We start from the raw sequence: 21375 nt of genomic DNA on the forward strand, positions 1-21375 counted from the left end.
GCTGGGTTCTCGTAGGCAAAATCATACCAAAAAATGAAGGGGATAGAAGGGTAGACAGAAGCCAAGGCCACATTGCTTACTTACCCTGTGTCCCTTTTGTTCATGCTGATTCCCTTGCCAGCAATGCCCTTTGTCACTGTGCCCCACAATCGCTCCACCTATGCAAATCCTACTTTCTTCATGAAACTTGCCCATCAGTGCAGCTCACATAACCTGTCCCTTTCCTAACAACTCAATATCCCCTGGTAGCTTTGCTGGAAGAGCCTTTAACTCAGTGCCTCACACATAGTTTCATGTCTGTCTACTAATCCATTTCTTGACCACTCATTTTGATCACATGCTAGTTTGTTTTGTTATTTGATTACTCCATTCTTCCCTCAAGAAGAATGTAAGCTCCCCATGGGCATAGGCTATGGCTTATGCTTCTCTTCCATGCCCCTTAAGTCCCTATATATCCCACATCTCTGAGCACGTCAGAGTTATGACATTTTAGAAGAAAGTATGCTGGAAATCATTAAACCCAGTCCTCTAATATTACTGATGAGAAAACTGAGGCCCAGATAACTTAAAATAACTTGTTCAAGTTCAAACACGGAGTCAGGATAGTAACAATACCTTTTTACTCACCATCCCAGGATTTTTCAATAATCCTTGTTGTCTCTAATCCTAAGGGAAATAACTATGGCCAAGAAAAAGACAGGGGAGAAACTGTATATAAAATACAGACACATATACATACTCATTGCTGCTGAGTTGATCCTGACTTATCATGATCCCATGTGTTACAGAGAACTGCTTGGTAGGGTTTTTTTGGCTGTAATCTTCATGGAAGCAAATAACCAGATCTTTCTTCTGTGGTGTCGCGGGGTGGGTTCAAACTACCAACCTTTAGGTTTATAGTCCAGTGCAAACCCTTTGCACCATCCAGGGACCCACAAAAATCCACACCAATTGTTCAATGAGAGTCACTGGTTATTGTTAAGGACAAATAGTCATAGGAGCTGCCCATACTAGGCTTTGGCATCAGGCTAATGCTGTGAATGACTGGATAACTACGACTGGGGAACCAAGTGAATTAAATGGAGATACAGTGTTGAGCTAGGAAAAGCCTGGATAATATACAGATTCAACCACATCCCTATTCATTATCATCAGCTAACAGCTCTACCCTTGGCAGGTTAAACTTGGCCACTCCCCGACATCATGGTGCTAGGAGGAGAGTGTGAGACAGCTTACCACTGGTGTGTGGTGTTTTTGTGAAGATAGTCCTTCTCAAGCTTGGAGGACACCGAGGCTTATGTTGTTCTTTGTGGCAATTCAGTTTACTTCTAGCCTTCTCTCTGGTATCTGGGATATTTTATAGATCAGAAGGCATTAGAATGAGGAGATGTCAAGTTAACTTTCTCCTCTTCATGAATCTTCAGTTAACATCTGCTGACAGAGCATATACCTATGAAAAGAGAGTTGTAAAATTCAGCTGTAATTTTGCAAGCGATACTAAAATATATCTTTTGGGGCAGTACAGAACCTAGTCTTAATGATGTTTACGTAGGAACATAAATAGTAAAATTTGGCTTTTCTGTAGCACTTGGAGAAAGCATAATACTTTATATTCAATTTTATTAGCTTTTCCTTATGGGTTTCTATTACATTATAATAAGGTGAACCAGGCTACATTATAATAAGGTGAACCAGGCAAACTTTACAAACAGCCCAATCATGTCCTCCTTATTCAGTCACAACCTAACTGTAAAATGCCATTTTCATTTCCTTGATTTCTTAGTAATTGAGTCAGATTCTCCCTGAATGACTCATTCAGCCACTCCCTGGATGAAAATCAGCTTTGAAGGTATATTAATTTTTTTCAGGCCACCGGGGTATCACTGAGTAATTTACTTTGAAGTGTGATAGCAAATGAGTAACAAGAAAGATGTTGTTACTGCCATCCTGGCAGCCATCAGCTTAGAAAAGGAGAATTCAAGAATTTCTTATTCTGATTTTTTCTAGCCTGACTTCTGGGTTTTAGGCACAATAAGCCTTAAGATGCCAGGAAGGGAAAACTCTGTTTCCCTTCTGTCAACCTCACTGATGTTTAGTACTTTGCCAATCCTTTGGAACTAACTTTCTAATCACCATCATCATCATCATCTCTGTCGCTACCATCTGTGGAATTTGCATACATTACCTTATATTTCCTCACCCTATCCTGCCCTACAAGGTAAATGCTTTTCCCATGATATGAATAAGGAAACTGAAGCTTAGAGTCAATAAGCAACTATCCAAAATGGCTCAGTTAGTAAGTCTGGACCCAGAATTCAAACTTAGGTCTGTCTGAACCTGGAGTCTGAGTTCTTAACTGCTCCCCCATACACACTCTCTCTCCAGCTTTCCAGGGGCCCAAAGCCTTCCCATTGCCCTGAGCCCTCCTCTGCAGCACAGCTTCCACCAAGCTACTATCCCACAAAGAACCCCATAGACCAAAACCCTGCTTCTCCTTGCCCATGAAGAAAATTCCTATACTCTCAACAAAAGTGTTCGATCCAACTGCTTTGTCCTAAATCCTACTAAGGTATGGGTGACTTACTAGACCGTTAGCCCACCCAGAGATTATTTTTCTTATACGTATAAAAAAAAAATACGTATACTCATATTTATATATCCCGTTGCCATCAAGTTGACCCATAGTGACCCTACAGGTCAGAGTAGAACTGCCCCATAGGGTTTCCAAAGCTGTAATCTTTACAGAAGCTGATTATCATATCTTTCTCCCTTGGAGAAGCTGGTGGGCTGAACCACCAACCTTTCAGGTAGCAGCCAAAGCACTTAACTACTGTGCCACCAAACCAAAAAAAAAAAAAAAAAAATCCCATTGCCGTTGAGTTGATTCCAACTCATAGCAACCCTGTAGGAGAGTAGAACTTCCCCAGTGGTTTTCCAAGGATCAGCTAGTGGATTCAAACTGCCACCCTTCTGGTTAGCAGCCTAGGTCTTAACCACTGTGCCACAAGGTCTCCTCATAGAGGAAATTGCTATCCCATATCAATCTCTAACTGATAGGGTTTGAAGTAGTGCAATAAAATGACATTTAAAAAAAAATCAGGGAGTGAGGGTATATGTGTGTTAAAAATAGACTGACTTGATAAGTAATCACATGGCAACAAGTCCTACCTCCTACTTCCCCGGAAGTACTTCTTATTACTCACAGTTTCATCATTTTGCCCAATCTTGAACTCCTGGATTCTCTTATAAAAATTCTCACTATAATAATTGTAATTATATATTAATATATATTAATTACATTAATATATAATTACATTATGTATATTTATATAAAGAAGCCCTGGTGGTGCAGTGGTTAAGTACTCAGCTGATAATCAAAAGGTTGGCAGTTTGAACCCCTCAGCACCTCTGTGGGAGAAAGACCTGGTGATCTATTTCCACAAAGATTACAGCCTAGCACTCTCTATGGGGCAGTCCTACTCTGTCACATGGAGTTGCCCTGAGCTGAAATCAACTCCACAGCACCTAACAGCAACAATATTTATATAACATTATATAACTATATTGTATTATTATTAAAAAAAAAAAAAAAAAAAAAAACAGTGCCGTCGAGCCGATTCCGACTCATAGCGACCCGATAGGACACAGTAGAACTGCCCCGTAGAGTTTCCAAGGAGCGCCTGGCAGATTCGAACTGCCGACCCTTTGGTTAGCAGTCGTAGCACTTAACCACTACACCACCAGGGTTTCCTATATTATTATATAATAATTATCATCATTCTCTAGCATTCTTTGAATTGTGGTGTTGGCGAAGAATATTGAATATACCACGGACTGCCAAAAGAACGAACAAATCTGTCTTGGAAGAAGTACAGCCAGAATGTTCCTTAGAAGCAAGAACGGAGAGACTGCCTCTTATATACTTTGTTGTCAGGAGGGATCAGTCCCTGGAGAGGGATATTGTGCTTGGCAAAGTACAGGGTCAGCGGAAAAGAGGAAGACCCTCAACAAGGTGGATTGACACAGTGGCTGCAACAATGAGTTCAAGCATAGCAACAACTGTAAGGATGGCGCAAGACCAGGCAGTGTTTCCTTCTGTTGTGCATAGGGTTGCTATAAGTCAGAACCGACTCGACAGCACCTAACAACAACAACCATTCTTGCTTGGAAACCCTGGTGGTGTAGTGGTTAAGTGCTACACCTGCTAACCAAAGGTTGGCAGTTCAAATCCACCAGGTGCTCCTTGGAAACCCTATGGGACAGGTCTACTCTGTCCTGTAGGGCCACTATGAGTCAGAACTGACTCAACCGCAATGGGTTTTTTATTCTTGCTTACAAGGCAGCCCTAGTAGGAGTTGAATGGAAAGATGAAATAGGACCCCATGATGACTGATATCCTTGGACTGTTTAAAATCTACATACTTGTATTTTAGGGGATGCCTTGTACTTTTAAGACAATATAATTTTGTTCAAATTATAAATGTAACATATGCTCATTGGAAAACATTTGGAAAATAAGAAAATAATAAAAATCATCCATAATCTCACTACCAGTTAGTAAACTTTGTTGTATTTTCTTTTAGAGAAGGAAAGAGAGAGAGATAGAGGAAGTAAGCCATGGATGGATATACAAACACAAAATTGGTATCCTACAGCACATAGGTTTTAGAATTCTCTTTCTATGCCTAGCATTATTTCAAAAGTATTTCCACTTATCCTTTAAAAATTTGCAACAAAGCCTTAATTTTTAATGGTTGCATAATCTTATCTGTTGTGCCATTCCCCTACTGTTCATGTCTAGGTTGTTACCCATCTTTTTACTGTTATAAAACCAAATCCTTATACATGTGTTTGTGTTTAATTCTTTATCTATATCTCTGGTTATTCCCTTTGGGAAGATTCTTAGATTTTAAATTACTCTATCCAAAGTGAATTTTAATTTTAACATTATTGATGCATATTCTCAAAAAGGAAAGATTAATTTATGTTAAAAAAGCACAATTTATATGAAAAAATACATGGAAATGTCCAACCCACCATACCATCATCAGCATTGAATATTATCATTTTTCTTTGCCACCATAACAGAAAAATCACTTTACTCCCATTGTTTATTTCTAGTAAGGTTGAATATTTTTTTCATAAATTTAGAGTCTTTGTATTTATTTTTATGTGAATTGCCTGTCTATGTCTTTGCTGTTTTATTAATTGAGATGTTAGGGTTTTTCTGGCTTATTTTATGAGCTTTATATGAATTGTCTCATTTATTGCAGACATTTTTCTAACATTTTCCTTAATAATTTCTTACACTGTTTTTATATTTAGATCTTTCAAATCCCAAGATTATACACATATTTAACCATGTTTCTCTCTAGTATTTTATGTTTCATTTTTCTGTGAATTTTTAATCAACTTATAATTTATTCTGTTGCATGGTTTGATATAATGATATGTTTTTGTGCAAATAATACACTTATCTCACACCACTTTTTGAATGGTCCATTAGCTCCTCATTGGTTTTAGAAGCATCATTTACTATGTATGAAATTCTTATATATACTACATATGAATTTTGCACTACAGGGAGTTTTGGGCCTTCTTTAGTAATAGTCTTTAGTAATAGACCTCTAAAACCTTTCATGGAGTCCATGTGTGATGCAAACAGTAAATGTGTTTGCCTACTAACCTAAAGTTTGGCAGTTAGACTCCGCCCAGCATCACATTGAAAGAAAGTCCTGTTGATCTACTGAAAAATCAACCATTGAAAACCTCAGGGGGCCGAGTTCTACTCTGACACACCTGGTATCACCATGAGTCAGAATCAATTCCATGACAATTGGATATTAGTAAAGCTCTACATAATCTTGCCCCACCGATATTTCTAACCTCATGTCCTTTCTCCCTACATTTAGGGCTCACTGGCCTTTTCCTGGAGCCCTGGTGGCACAGCAATTAAGAGCTCAGCTGCTAATCAAAAAGTCAGCAGTTCAAACCCACTGGCAACTCCTTGGAAACCCTATGGGCAGTTCCACCTTGTCCTATAGGGACACTAGGAGTTGGAATTGACTCAATGGCAAAAGATTTGGGGTTTGTTTTTTGTTTTGGGCTCTTTTCTAGTTCTTAAAAACTAGGCCGTTTATAGTCTAGGGCCTTAACACCAGCTGTTCCCTTTTCCTGGATTGGTTCTCCCCTGGATATTAGATGGCTTCTCCTATCATTCTGGTCTCTGTTCTAACAGTTTCTTTCGCAAGAGGTCTTTTCTGATCTCCCAATTAAAATGCATCCCCCAGTTACTTAGGTATTCTCTATTCCATCACTCTGTTGCATTTTCTTCATAGCATTTATTGCAATCTAATGTTTTCTTATTATGTATGTGTTTGCTTGTCTATTTATTGTTTGTCTCTCCCACTAATAGATAAGCTCAAGAAGAGCTAGCATCTTGTTTGTCTTGTTCACTGGTATATCCCCAGGGCCTAGAACATGCCTGAAACTGGGTAGATAATCTATAAATACTTATTTAAAGAATAAATTTCAAGAATTTCATTAATGTCAGTCTATTCTGAGAAAACCCATGGCAACATTTTATTAACTCACCAGGTTTCCTACATGATTACAACTTTATAATACATTTAATACTTGTGGGACAAGTTCTGCTCATTCTCTTGTTTTTCAGAATTACCTTAGATGGTTATTCCAGATGGTCTTTAGAAGCAGTCTGTCAGATGCCTCCCTCATCTATACTCCCATTCTACGGCCCCACCCTAAAGAGAAAGCCGGCATTAAATTAAACCTGTGAATACATTAGGGAAGAACTGACACTGTTCAGAATGACGAGAAAGTTGAATTGTTCAGCATCCCCATAAGAACACGGAAAAGGACCTGACGTCCAAATTCATAGAATCACGGATTCTTAGATCTGAAAAGATCAATTTGCTTCATTTCCAAGTAGGAATTTGAGACCCACATTAAGTTGGCTGTAACATTATAGCTAGCACTGGCTCTGACCAAAAAAATAAAAGATAGATGAGAATAATAAAGCAAAATTTCAAATATTTTTCTACATCGGAAAAGAGAACATTTCACAGTACGAAGAAGGAAGTAGAAATTCAACAATTTCCAGGTGAAGTGGACTGTGGAGAGTAATAATTTATGTAATTTGAATGTTGGAATGAAATTAGTATGTTCATGGGAGCATCGCGGCGTTGATTACAGAGCACTTTAGCAAAAAAAGTGCTCAGACCTCACTGATTACTCAAAAGCTCTTGAGAATATTTTTTCCCTAGAAAAAAAATTTAAGTCAGAATTTAACTCGACGGCAATGGGGTTTTTAATGGGTTGGCTCTAGAAAAATCACAAATATCATTCACTAAATTTTTTTTTTAAGCCTTCACGGTATAAAAGCTAAACATACTGAGCCGGCACTGTGAAGGACCCTCCCAGGAAACTTGAAACTTATCTTTGTCATTTGGCTGAAATCAGACTGACTCACTTCACTAGTGCTCACATGAGCATTTTATGCCTACGCTCAAAACCTCTCCCTGGGTCTCTCTTGTCTCTGAAATAAAAGTTAAACTTTCTCAGCTTGACATGAAAAATCATTTGGTATTGAATGCTACTGTGTTATGGCTTAGGCCTATCGTACCTGTCTCTTTGCTTAATACACATACCTCACCTAGACCTCATCCTATATTCTATATACTATACCCTGAACGTGCTCAGAGAAAGGCAAATTCCTTCAGCAGCAACAATTCAGCGAACATTTATGTTGGCTTCAAAGTGACTCATTTATTAAATGCAGCATAATTTATAATAACAAAGGACTAGAAACAACAAAAAATAATTGCCTATCGGTAAGTGACTATTTGAGTCAAATGTAGATCACTATGCAGCTATAAAAAAAAAAGGATGAAGACTATCTATCTATATACATATAAATGTGGAATGATCCTCATGATAAAATGCAAAGTGAATGAAACAAGTTGGAGAAAAGTGTGCAAAGGCTGCTACTATTGATTTAAGAAAGAGGAAATATAAAAGTATCTATGTTGTCAATTACATTTAGAAACAATTTAAAAACTATAAAATTTTACAAATTGATTCTTGTAAAAAGAGGAAGTGAATAGGGTAGGAGGATAAGAATTAAAGCTAGAGCTATCTTAATTACCTTTTTATAGCTTTAACATCAAAACATATATTTGTATAATTATAAAACAAAATTTAATGTAAAACTCCAACCTCTAAATATTGAAAGCAAAAATAAAACAAATTAAGCTAGCTATGTGTTGAATTCCAGCACAATGACAGATAAAATAACTATTTCAGTGACCTATAAAAACTAGTCACCATGTGTCTGTCAGTTTGTCATACTGTGGTGGCTTGTGTGTTTTTGTGTTGCTAGAAACTATACCACCAGTATTTCAAATACCAGCAGGGTCACCCATGGTGGAAAGTTTCAGTGTGACTTCCAGACTAAGACAGACTAGGAAGAAGGACCTGGTGGTTTACTTCTGAAAAAACTGGCCAGTGAAAATGTTATGAATAGTAGCAGAACATTGTCTGAGAGAGTGCTAGAAATGAGCCCCTCAGGTTGGAAAAAAAAGACACTCAAAATACCATGAGGGAAGAAATGAGTCCACAAAGTAGAGTCGACCTTAATGACATGGATGGAGTAAAGCTTTCAGGACATTCATTTGCTGATGTAGAATGACTCAAAATGAAAAGAAACAGCTGCAAACATCCATTAATAATCGAAATATGGAATGGACAAGGTATGAATCTAGGAAAATTGTAACTTGTCAAAAATGAAATGGAATGCATAAACACCAATATCCTAGGCATCAGTGAGCTGAAAAGAACTGGTATTGGTCATTTTGAATAGGATAATCATAAGGCCTACTAGGCCAGGAATGACAAATTGAAGATGAATGGTGTCACATTCATCATCAAAAAGAACATTTCAAGATCTATCCTAAAGTGTACAATGCTGTCAGCGATAGGATAATATTCACACACTTAGAAGGAACACCACGTAGTATGACTATTATTCAAATTTATGCACCAACCACTAAGGCCAAAGGTGAGGAAATTGAAGATTTTTACCAACTTCTATAGTCTGAAATTGATCAAACATGCAAACAAGATGCATTGATAATTACAGGTGATTGGAAAACGAAAGTTGGAAACAAAGTAAAGGAGCAATAGTCAGAAAATATGGCCTTGGTGACAGAAACAATGCCGGAGACGGCATGATAGAATTTTGTAACACCAATGACTTGTTCATTGCAAATATCTTTATTCAACAACATAAACAGCAACTATACACATGGTCCCTGCCAAATAGAATACATAGGAATCAAATCAACTACATCCTTGGAAAGAGACGATGGCAAAGCTCAATATCATCAGTCAAAACAAGGAGAGGGGTCTACAGCAGAACAGACAATCAAATGTTCATGGACAAGTTCAAGCTGAAGCTGAAAAAACTTAGAACAAGCCCATGAGAGCCAAAATATGACCTTGAGTACATCCCAGCTGAATTTAGAGACCATCTCAACAATAGATTTGATGCATTGAACACTAATGACCGAAGACCAGACAAGTTTTGGGATGACATCAAGGACATCATACAAGAAAGCAGAGGATCATTAAAAAGAATGAAAGGATCAAAATGGGTGTCAGAAGACACGCTGAAACTTGCTTTCAAACATAAAGTAGCTAAAGTAAATGGAAGAAATGATGAAGTAAAAGAGCAGAACAGAAGATTTCAAAGGATAGCTCAAGAAGACAAAGTAAAGTACTATAAGGAGATGTGTAAAGACTTGGAATCAGAAAACCAAAAGGAAAGAACACACTTGGCATTTCTCAAGCTCAAAGAAATGAAGAAAAAATTCAAGCCTTGAGTTATAATTTTAAAGGGCCCTGGTGGTACAGTGGTCAAGCATTTTGCTGCTAATCAAAAGGCTGGCCATTCAAATCCACTACTTGCTCCCTGGAAACACTGGGGCAGTGTTACTGTGTCCTACAGGGTCAGTCAGAATTGAGTCACAGCAATGGGTTTGATTTTTTTGGTGTATGGGCAAAATATTGAAAGAAGCAGGAAGCATTGAGAGAAGATGGAAGGAATATACAGAGTAACTATACCGAAAAGAATTGGTCAACATACAACCATTTCAGGAGATGGCATATAATAGAGAACTGATGGTATCGAAGGAAAAAGTCCAAGCTGCACTGAAGGCATTGGTGAAAAACAAGTCAGGAATTGAAGAACACTGAGATGTTTGCACAAATGGATGCAGCACTGGAGGTGCTCTCTCCTCTATGATAAGAAATTTGGAAGACCACTCCTTGGCCAATTGACTAGAAAAGATCCATAATTATCCTCATTCCAAAGAAAGGTGATCCAACAGAATTAGGAAATTATTGAACAATATCTTTAATATCACACACAAGTACAATTTTGCTGAAGATAATTCAAAAATGCATGAAGCAGTACATTGACAGGGAACTCCTAGAAATTCAAGCTGGTTTCAGAAGAGGCCATGGAAGGTGGGATACCATTGCTGATGTCAGATGAGCCTTGGCTGAAGAAGAGAATACCAGAAAGATATTTACCTGTGTTTTACTGACTACGCAAAGGCATTCAACTGTGTGAATCATAATAAATTACAGATAACATTGCAAAGAATGGGAATTCCAGAACACTTAATTGTGCTGATGCAGAAGCTGTACATAGATCAAGAGGCAGTTGTTCAAACAGAACAGGGGGATACTACATGCTTTAAAATCAGGAAAGGTGTGCATCAGGGCTTTATCCTTTCACCATACTTATTCAATCTCTATGCTGAGCAAATAAGCCAAGAAGCTGGGCTCTCTGAAGAAGAATATGACATCAGGATTGGTTGTTATTGTTGCTGTTAGGTGCGATCCAGGAGGTTGTGACTTATAGCAACTCTATGTACAAAAGAACGAAACACTGCCCAGTTCCGTGTCATTCTCACAATTGTTGTGAGCCCAGTGTTGCAGCCACTGTCTCAGTCAATCTTGTTAAGAGTCTTCCTTTTCTCCACTGACCCTCTAGCTTACCAAGCATGATGTCCTTCTCGGGGGACTGAACCCAACCCCCATAACATGTCCAAAGTATGTGAGCTTCTGAGGAGCATTCTGACTATACTTCTTCCAAGACAAACTTCTTCATTCTTTTGGCAGTCCATGGCATATTCAATATTCTTCGCCAACACCATAATTCAAAGGTTTCAATTCTTGTTTGGTCTTTCTTATTCATTGTCCAGCTTTCACATGCATATGAGGCAATTGAAAATATCATGGCTTGGGTCAGGTTCACCTTAATCTTGCAAGTGACATCTTTCCTTCTGAATACTTTAAAGAGGTCTTCTGCAGCAGATTTGTCCAACACTATATGTCATTTGATTTCTTTACTGCTGTTTCCATGGACATTGATTGCAAATCCAAGTAAAATGAAATCCTTGACAACTTCAGTCTTTACTCCATTTATCATGATGTTGTTTATTGGTCTAGTTGTGAGGAAAAAAAAAAATTTTTTTTTATGTTGAGGTGTAATCCATACTAAAGACTGTATGTAGTCTTTGATCTTCCTCAGTAAGTGTTTCAAGTCCTCTTCACTTTCAGCAAGCAACATTGTGTCATCTGCATATCGTAGGTTGTTAACGAGTCTTCCTCCAATCCTGATGTCCTTTTCTTATGTATATAGTCCAGTTTCTTGGATTATTTGCTCAGCATACAGATTGAATAAGTATAGTGAAAGGATACAACCCTGATGCACACCTTTCTTGATTGTAAACCACACAGTATCCCATTGTTCTATTTGAACAACTGCCTCTTGATCTAGGTACAAGTTCCTCAAGAGCACAGTTTAGGGTTGGCTCCACCGAACCAAAAACTGTGGTAAGTATATATGTAACAAATCATTTGCCCTTTCAACATCCTTCCTGTGTACAGTTCAGTGACATTAGTTATGCTTATCAAGTTGTTTAACCATTACCATCATCCTTAACAGAAAGTCAGTGTCCCCTAAGCAGTGAGTCAAATTGGGAGTTTTTTTAAAAAAAAATCTTAATTCAAATTCTTCTTACTTGAAAGACAAGTTTTTGTTCTTGTTCTTCTAACTAAAACCAAGACTTCTTGCTTACAGTAATTCACTAATTATTCAAAGGCATCAGCAAATGCAGAGCACTTCCCTGGACAAACTCTCTGAATTCTTCTCAGTGTGGACCCCTATATAGCTGAAACCTAAACATCAGAGGTTAAATCTACTTTTTGTCCTGATTTCAAGAGAAATTTTCAAAATGGAGATTCAAAGAAAATATAGAATATAATGTGCTGGACAACTTATGAATATTTTGTACATCTTAAACATAGCTTAGGAAGCAGAATAAAAATCTTCCATACTAAAGAAGCTGCTCATTAGTGGCTTGTCCTGGTTTGAGCCCCAACATTTCTTCCCTCAGTGATTAATCATTTGTCACTGTTCTGTAGTCCATTGAGAAGATGGATGGCAAAAACTAAATGCAAATTAAGGGTTCCATATGGTCCAAAATACTACATAGCACAAAACAAGCACGTTAGTAGAGTTAACCTTGCTGAACATAAGTAAGTAGAAGCTGTTACTACTACAAGTTCAAATACTGATATGAAAATTAAAGAGCTGAATTTTTAATTAAAGATTCCTGGATCTGAGAAAATTCATGACGATGTTTTATTAACTTACAAGGCTCCTATAAATAACATTTAAGTCAATGGACAAATAAGCCTATGTAGAATACAAGTACCATTTAGTACCAAAATATTGATTTGTATTCATTCCCCGTAGAAGAGGCAGTGCTCAGTCTTACTCACACGAGTAGATTTCAAACCAGGTCAAGTCATAGCTACACACCTAAATGATCTGGATAGCCTGCCAACTATATGGCCATAGATGCACACTGAACAAATTCATTGGCATGAATTCTGGCAGAAAGAGTATCAAGACATTTCATATGGTATATAAAATAAGTCTGGAATCATGTAAAATGCAAGGTCAACAAATAGGTTGAACAATGTAAAACTGTTTATATTTGAACATTTTTTACCTAAAACAGAGCCAATTTCACATACTTTAGATGAACTAATGGCATGCATCTTTCCCTTCTCTCTACCTCACCTGGGGCAGACATGCTGATATGGCATTCTTCATGTTAAGTCAAAAATTCTCAACTTTGTGCATCCAAAATAAAACACTCTCAGAAGAGAAGATGAAACTTATCTTACACCTCTGATCTAGATCCTTCTGTCAATATACCACTCCTGCAAGAGTTATTTGCTAATTATTGCACTTATCCATCCAAAAATTATTTTTTGAGTGTCTACTTTTTTTACCCTGTGAATAGCACTAAGGAGCTAGAGGGGATACAGAAGAGTCTGTAAACAAGCAATTTATAAGACACTTTTACTTGAAGAACATAGCCAGAAGAATATATGTGTACCAAAATCAAAAAATAACCAGATGATATTACTGGGGGTGAGGCCTTTGATTTATGGTGTTGGCAAAGAATACTGAATATACCATGGACTGCCAAAAGAACAAACAAGTCTGTCTTGGAAGAAATACAGCCAGAGAGCTCCTTGGAAGTGAGGACGGTGAGATTTCATCTCAGGTATTTTGGACGTGTTATCAGGAGCAACCAGTTCCTGAAGAAGGACATCATGCTTGATAAAGCAGAGAATCAGTGACAAAAAGGAAGATGCTCGGCAACATGCTTTGACCCAGTGGCTGCAACAATGGACTCACACAGAGCAATGATTGTGAGGATGACACAGGACCTGGCAGTGTTTTGTTCTGTTGTGCATGGGGTCGCTATGAGGCAGAACCAATTCAATGGCATCTAAAAACAATAGCAACATTATTGGGGGAAAATAGTGAGATATTTGGGTTAGGGACACTAAGGCCAAAAACCCACTGCTATCGAGTTGATTCCGATTCATAGCGACCCTATAGGACAGAGTAGAACTGCGCCATAGAGTTTCCAAGGAGAGCCTGGCAGATTTGAACTGCCGACCTCTTGGTTAGCAGCCATAGCACTTAACCACTACACCACCAGGGTTTCCAGGGACACTAAGGAGGAAGGAAAAATGCCATGAGCTAGATTGATCTGGAAGGCTTCATTAAGAGTTGAACATATCTTTGAAAAATAGGCAGGATTTCAATAGTCAAAATGAAAAAGGATTGCCATAACAGATGGGAGGAACAGTATGATCAAAGGCACTCAAGAGGGACTGTGCATGATATATTTACAGTAGACAATGAGCGGTGAGAGGTGAGAGGTCTATAAGTAGACCAGTAGGAATGAAGTAGAAATTTCATCAAGGTAGGATGGGGGGGTAAGTTTAGAGAAGAAAGTTGAAATGAGAGCGGAGAAATGAATGTAATAGTCTCTAAATAATGGGAGCTCCTGGCTGGTGCAAACTATTATGCACTTGGCTGTTACCAGAAAATTTGGCGTCAAGTCCACTCAGAGTCACCTTGGAAGAAAGGTCTGGTGATCTACTGCTGAAACTTCCGACACTGAAACCCTATGGAGCACACTCCTACTCTGATACACATGGGGTCCCCATGAGTTAGAGTTGACTTGACATCAAGTGATGGTGGTGGTGGAAGTTATTAAATGCATTTTATCAGGGCCACAACAGAATAGGGCGGCCTAGAACAACCGATCTGGGATCCATGTTTAAGGACGGATTGCAGGCAGAGAAAACCAGGAGCCAGTTAATAAATGACATCACTGCCATATCAAAGAAAGGAGAAAAAAATATGTATGTATTAAAGTAACACTAAAAGAGTATCATAGGCAATCATTTATGAAGTAAAATGAAAGAGTGAGCAATTTTGGCATGAATTTTCATTTAATTCACCAGATAATTCACTTAGCATTCCTCACTGTTGTGACACTTTACCACTTCATTCATTCAACAAATATTTAATGAACATTTCTGTGTTCCAGGCATTTCTGTGTTCTGGAGATGCAAGGATAAACTAAGCAAACAAAATCTAGGGTCTCATGATACTACATTCTAATAAGAGAGATAAATAATAAACAAGAAAACAAACAAACATATAGTTGCAACTTTTGATAAGTGTTAATAAGGGAACAAACCAGGTGCAATGACAGAAAATAACAGAGGGGTCATCTTAATAAGAATTGTAAGAAAGGCTTTGCTAAACAGTTGACAGTTAAGCTAAAGCCTGAAAGAATTAGCAAGAGTCCTGGGTCTACAATAGCAAGTACACTGCAACCGTATGTATCAAAGGCAACGGTAATTTCCCCTTTTTTTTCTGCTCTGTGTCAAAGCTTGATTTATCCAGTAGGTTGTTACCCTGTCCAAATAATGACAGACCCATATAGTTATGGGATAGGAAGTGCAGCTGAGGCAGTCATTAACTTACTAGCAGAGAATCAACATAGAGATTGTAATTGCTGCCATAAATCCAGACCCTAGTAAATATTTATTGACAGGAAGTCATATTTTCACCTTTGATGGTTCCATTACCACACAGCCATTCAAGGCTCAAAGTCTATTTTTAGCAGCTATTTAGCAAAGTCTATAAAGACAGAATAGATTATTATGCTCTTACAATTCCAGGGAATTCAAACATCTGGTAATTCTGGTAAAAATCAGCAGAAAGAAAACTCTTTTTGTTGTATTAGCTGGATCTCCATTCGACTGACCCCAAGGCCTTGGAAAACTCTGTTTCTCTGTATTGCTTTTGATTTGTCTCTTAAGGCTTTGGATATCCATGAAGGTCTCAACTTAATGTCTTGGCCAATAGTCCTCATGACTGCTAGAGGAATTCCTATCGTCACTCCCTTCTCGGAACTGAACTCTTTCTGTTTTAAGCTCAAGTTATTTGAGTGCATGCCTAATCCTCTCATATCAACTATAAACTCCTTGAAATTATTTTCTATTTAACTCCTATGTCCTCCACTTCACTTAATATATGTGCAGTTGATATGTGCAAAAGGGGAAGAGAAATGAGCAAATAACCGTATTGATAAGATAAATTTCAGAGAAAAGTCCTAAAAATGCTCCTTGCAGACAAAAGCAATGCAGAGATTTTCTCTATTAGTGGTTTCTAAACCCTTTTGTGCATCAGAATCACCTGGTAGTTTACTAAAAATGTAAATCCCTCAGCTCCATTCTCCAAGTCTCCTAACACCCAAGAATCTGATTGAACAGATCTTGGTTAGACTCAAGGAATTTGTGTTTTAAAATGTTCTCTCAGGTATTTCTGATGTGCAGTATGTTTAAAGTCTACTTATCTAGCAATCAGTCTCAACAAAGAAAACCAAGCAGGGCATTAATAGAACGTGGCCCTACTATAAACAAGTTTAGGGGCTTACTGAGAATTATAGTCTACATATTGTTATATGTCATATTTTTAGAACTCTGACAATGACCAGATCTAAATAATCAGAAGAAAACGTACCTGAATCGAAGTTTAGCTTTTTAAATAGCTAAGTTACTCTTTTCATCCAATAAATCTTATTTTTACCATGAACCCTCAATATGGTAGAATTAAAAGTTTAAAATAGAGCTTCTGCTTCGTTCAGTATGGCACATTAGGTACTCTGAAGGATTCTGACATGGCAAAACAACTAGATCCTGGGTAAAATATCATTTTAATTGAATTGCTGAGTTTCTAGGAAATAAGAGAACTCTCTAATAAGAGATAAAAAGTGTGCTGGCACCAGAGTGTTGAACAGTAAGTCTGTCCAAAAGGCATCGGTTGCTCTGACAAAAAGAATTGATATCATAGCTGCATTGGGGAGACCAAGCCTTGACCCAGTGGCAAGATGAGAAAACTGAATTTGAGACTCGGGTATTAAGCCAAGGACACTGGATTCAGAATAAAGAGATACCTACTCAGTAACAGGCCTTGACTTTCAGCATAAACAAATTCCCATTAGAGAAAGAAACTCCCAATTTAGATTCCCAAGTTTACCACAAACTAATGACAACCAAATTTGAGTTCACAATCATGGATCAACAAAATCACAAGAAAATAGACCACTATGAGTAAGAGTCAACAAAAACAATAAGCAATACACCACCAAGAATGCTGTATATTTCAAGGACTTCAGATGCTAAAATAAGCAGATAAATGATATAACTCTGTATAAAACATTTAAAGAAACAAAAGATGGGATTTTTAAAATAAGCACTAGAAATATTTTTGAAAAGTAAAAGAATAAAAAATGTAATCTCCAAAATAAAAAATTTAGTATAAGGTTTGCAGGAGATTAGAAACAGATAATGAGAGAATTGAGGTACTAGATGATAGATCTAAATAAATTCCTCAGATTATAAAACAAAGAGAAGAAGAAGTAAATGGAAATTCTGGAACTGAAAAAATAAATCTGAAATTAAGAACTCAATGGACATATTTAAGAGCAGATCAGAGAGAGATGAAGAAAGGCGAGGTGAACTGAAAGATACATAGGAAAAAAGTCAGAATTAAGCAGAGCATCAAAAATGTGAAAAATATTAAAAGGGTAAGAGAGAGCAGACAGCAAGAAAACCCAGTATATGTATAATTTGAGTCCCAAAAGAAAAGGGAAAAGCAAATCGAACAGGCACACTATTAAAAGAAATAATGCCTGCAAATTGTTACAAACTGATGAAATACATTAAGCCACATATTCAAGAAGACCAAAAAAATTAAATAAGATAAATAAAAAGATGACTCCTAATTACATCAGAGTAAAACTCAGAGAGAGTGAGAGAGACAAAGGGAAAAACCTTAAAATCAAACAGGAAAAAAAAGGTCATTATTTTCAAAGAAGTAAAAGGTAAACTGGGAGATAACGTCTCAAGAGCAACAATATTTGAAAGGGTTCTTCGATTGACTGAAATACAATGATTGCCAACCTGTAATGCTCTATAAAATACATAAATACTTTTAAAATGGAAGCAAAATAAAGACATTTTCGGACAAAGAAAAACTGATAGTTTACCACCAAAAGACACAAAATAAGAAAATTTTCAAGAGTGACCTGGGGAAGAATTATTATTCCAAATGGAAAACCTGAGATACAGAAAAAAGCTGTTGTTCAGTGCCATCCAGTCAGCTCAGATTCATAAAGACCTTAAGTATGTCTAACAGAAGGAAATGTCCATTCCTGATCCATCCTCCCAATCATTGCTATGTTTAATTAAGCCCATTGCTGCAGCCACTGTGTCAATCCATCTTGCTATGGGTCTCTTGCTTTTCCACTGATCCTCTACTTTACCAAGCATGATGTCCGTCTCCAGGGATCATTCACTCCTGACAACATGTCCGAAGTAAGTGGGGCGAAGTCTTGCCATCCTTGCTTCTAAGAAGCATTCTGGCTGTGCTTTTTCCAAGACAGATTTGTTAGTTCTTCTGGCAGTCTATAGCATATTAAGCATTCTTCAACAACACCGAGTTTCAACGCATCAATTCTTCAGTCTTTCTTTTTTACTGCACAGTTTTAGCATGCATATGAGGTGACCGAAAATACCATGGCGTGGGTCAGGTGCATCTTAGTCACTAGAGTGACATCTTTGCTTTGTAACACTTTAAAGAGGTCTTTTGCAGCAGATTTGCCTAGTATAATATGTCATTTGATTTTTTGACTGCTGCTTCTATGGACATTGATTGTTGATTCTAAGTAGAACGAAATCGCTGACGACTTCAATTTCTTCTTCATTTACCATGATGTTTATCAGTTCAGTTGTGAGGATTTTTGTTTTCCTTATGTTCAAATGTAATCCATACTGAAGGCTCTAGTCTTTTGCCTTCATAAGTAAGGGTTTCAAGTCCTCTTCACTTTGGGCAAACAAGGTTGCATCATCTGCGTATCTCAGGTTGTAAATAAGTGTTCCTTCAATCCTGATGCCACATTCTTCACATAGCCCAGCTTCTCTCATTATTTGTTCAGCGTATATACTAAATAAGATGAAAAACTACAATCCTGCCACACACCTTTCCCAATTTTAAACCACCAAGTATCTCCTTGTTCTATTCAAATGACTGTCTCTTGATTTCTGCTTGAACACAATTAAGTGCTCTGAATTCCCATTCTTGCAATGTTATCCATAATTTGTCATGATCCACACAGTTGAATGCCTTCACATAGTCGATAAAAAACAGGCAAAACATCTCTCTGGCATTCTTTGCTTTCAGCCAAGATACATCTGACATCAGCAATGATATCACTTTTTACGTGTCCTCTTCTGCATCTGGCATGAACTTTTAGCAGTTGTATGGTTATAGCTGTTTTTTAGTTCTTTTCAGCAAAATGTAGCTAGCATATGATATTTGTGATATTGTCCAGTAGTTTCCACATCTGTTTGATCCCTTTCTTTGGAATGAGCACAAACATGGATCACTTCCATTTGGTTGACCAAGTAGCTGTCTTCCAAATTTCTTGATATGGACTAATAAGAGGGAAAAAAAATCAGAGTAAAACTCAAAAAGAGAGAGAGAGAGAGAAAAAAAACTTAAAATCAAACAAAAAAAATGATCATTTTCAAAGACTTAACAGGTAAACTGGGAGATAACTTCTCAAGAGCAACAATACTTGAGTGAGTGCTTCAATGAACTGCATGTGTTTGTTGAAACATCTCAGTTGGTATTTCATCAATTCCTGGAGCCTTGTTTTTTGCCAATGCCTTCAGTGCAGTTTGGACACCTTCCTTCAATACCATTGGTTTCTAATCATATACTATGTCCTAAAATGACTGAACATTGACCAGTTCATTTTGGTATTGCAACTCTGTGCATTCCTCACATCCTCTTTTGATGCTTTCTGCATCATTCAATTTTTTACTCACAGAATCCTTCAATATTGCTATTGATTCAAAATCACCTCTTTTACTTCATCACTTCTTCTGTTCACTTTATGCTCAAGAGCAAGTTTCAGAATCTCTTCTGACATCCATTTTGGTCTTTTTGTTTTTTTCTGTCTTTTTGATGACCCTTTACTTTCTTTATGTCTGATGTCCTTCATATCATCCACAACTCTTCTGGCCTTTGGTCATTAGTGTTCAGTGCATTAGTCTATTCTTTAGATAATCTCTAAATTCAGGCAGGATGTATTTATGGCCATACTTTGGCTCTCTTGGACTTGCTTTGATTTTCTTTAGCTTCAACTTGAACTTGCATATGAGCAATTGATGGTCTGTTCTTCAGTCAGCCCCTGGCTTTGTTTTGATTGATAATATTGAGTTTCTCCCTCATGTCTTTCCACAGATATAGTCAATTTGATTCTTACATAAACCATCTGGCAAGGTCCACGTGTATTGTCATTGTCTTAGTCACTTAGTGTTGCTATAACAGAAATACCACACGTGGGTGGCTTTAACAAAGAGAAGTTTATTTCCTCACAGAAAAGTAGGCTAAAAGTCCAAACTGTGGGTGTCAGCTCCAGGGGAAGGCTTTCTCTCTCTGTCAGCCTTCTCATCAGTCTTCACCTGGACTAGGAACTTCTCCACACAGGGACCCTGGGTCCAAAGGACTTGCTCTGCTCCTGGTACTGCTTTCTTGGTGGTATGACATCACCTTCTCTCTGCTTGCTTCCCTTTCATTTTATCTCTTGTAAGATAAAAGGTGGTGCAGGCTACACCTCAGGAAAGCTCCCTTTACATTGGGTTAGGTATGTGACCTTAGTAAGGGTGTTACAATCCCACCCTAATCCTCTTTAACATAAAATTGCAATCACAAAATGGAGGACAACCACGCAATTCTGGGAATCATGGCTGAACCAAGTTGACACATATTTTGTGGGGGGGACACAATTCAATCCATGACGGTCATAGATTGTGTTGTTGAAAAAACGTATTTCTGATGGATAAGTCATTGGTCTTGGCAGAAGTGTATCATGCAATCTCTGGCATCATTCCTATCACCAAGATAGTACTTTCCTTCCTTTTTGTCTCCTACTTTTACATTCTGTTTACCAGTAATTATCAATGCACCTTGGTTGCATGTTTGATTAATTTCAGATTGCAGCAGTTCTTAAAAATCTTCAATTTCTTCATCTTTGGCATTTGTGGTTGGTACATAAATTTGAATAATAGTCGTATTGATTGGTCTTGCTTCTTGGTGTATGAATATTAATCTATCACTAACAGTATTGTAGGAATCCTAGTGGCACAGTGGTTAAGCACTTGTCTGCTAACCAAAATGTCAGTGGTTCAAACCCAAGAATGTGGCAGTTTACTTCTGTAAAGATTTATAGCCTTGGAAACTCTTAGGGAGGTTCTACTCTGTCCTATAAGGTCACTGTGAGTCAGAATCAGCTTAACGGCAATGAGTTTGGCTTTTTGTTTGTTGTTTTT

General features: G+C 37.5%; 1 long non-coding RNA gene across 1 annotated transcript in view; it reads right to left on the reverse strand.

Moving 5' to 3' along the window:
- Nucleotides 1-6737, reverse strand: part of LOC126070119 (uncharacterized) — a 98171-nt gene extending 91434 nt beyond the window's left edge. Inside the window, exons 1-2 of the long non-coding RNA XR_007516133.1 lie at nucleotides 6680-6737; nucleotides 1237-1450 (exon numbers count right to left, since the gene is read on the reverse strand). This is a non-coding gene — a long non-coding RNA (uncharacterized LOC126070119). The remainder of the gene's footprint in view (nucleotides 1-1236; nucleotides 1451-6679) is intronic.
- Nucleotides 6738-21375: the final 14638 nt, after the last annotated feature.

The sequence above is a fragment of the Elephas maximus genome, chromosome 2 (assembly GCF_024166365.1).
Source record: "Elephas maximus indicus isolate mEleMax1 chromosome 2, mEleMax1 primary haplotype, whole genome shotgun sequence".
NCBI lineage: Eukaryota > Metazoa > Chordata > Mammalia > Proboscidea > Elephantidae > Elephas > Elephas maximus.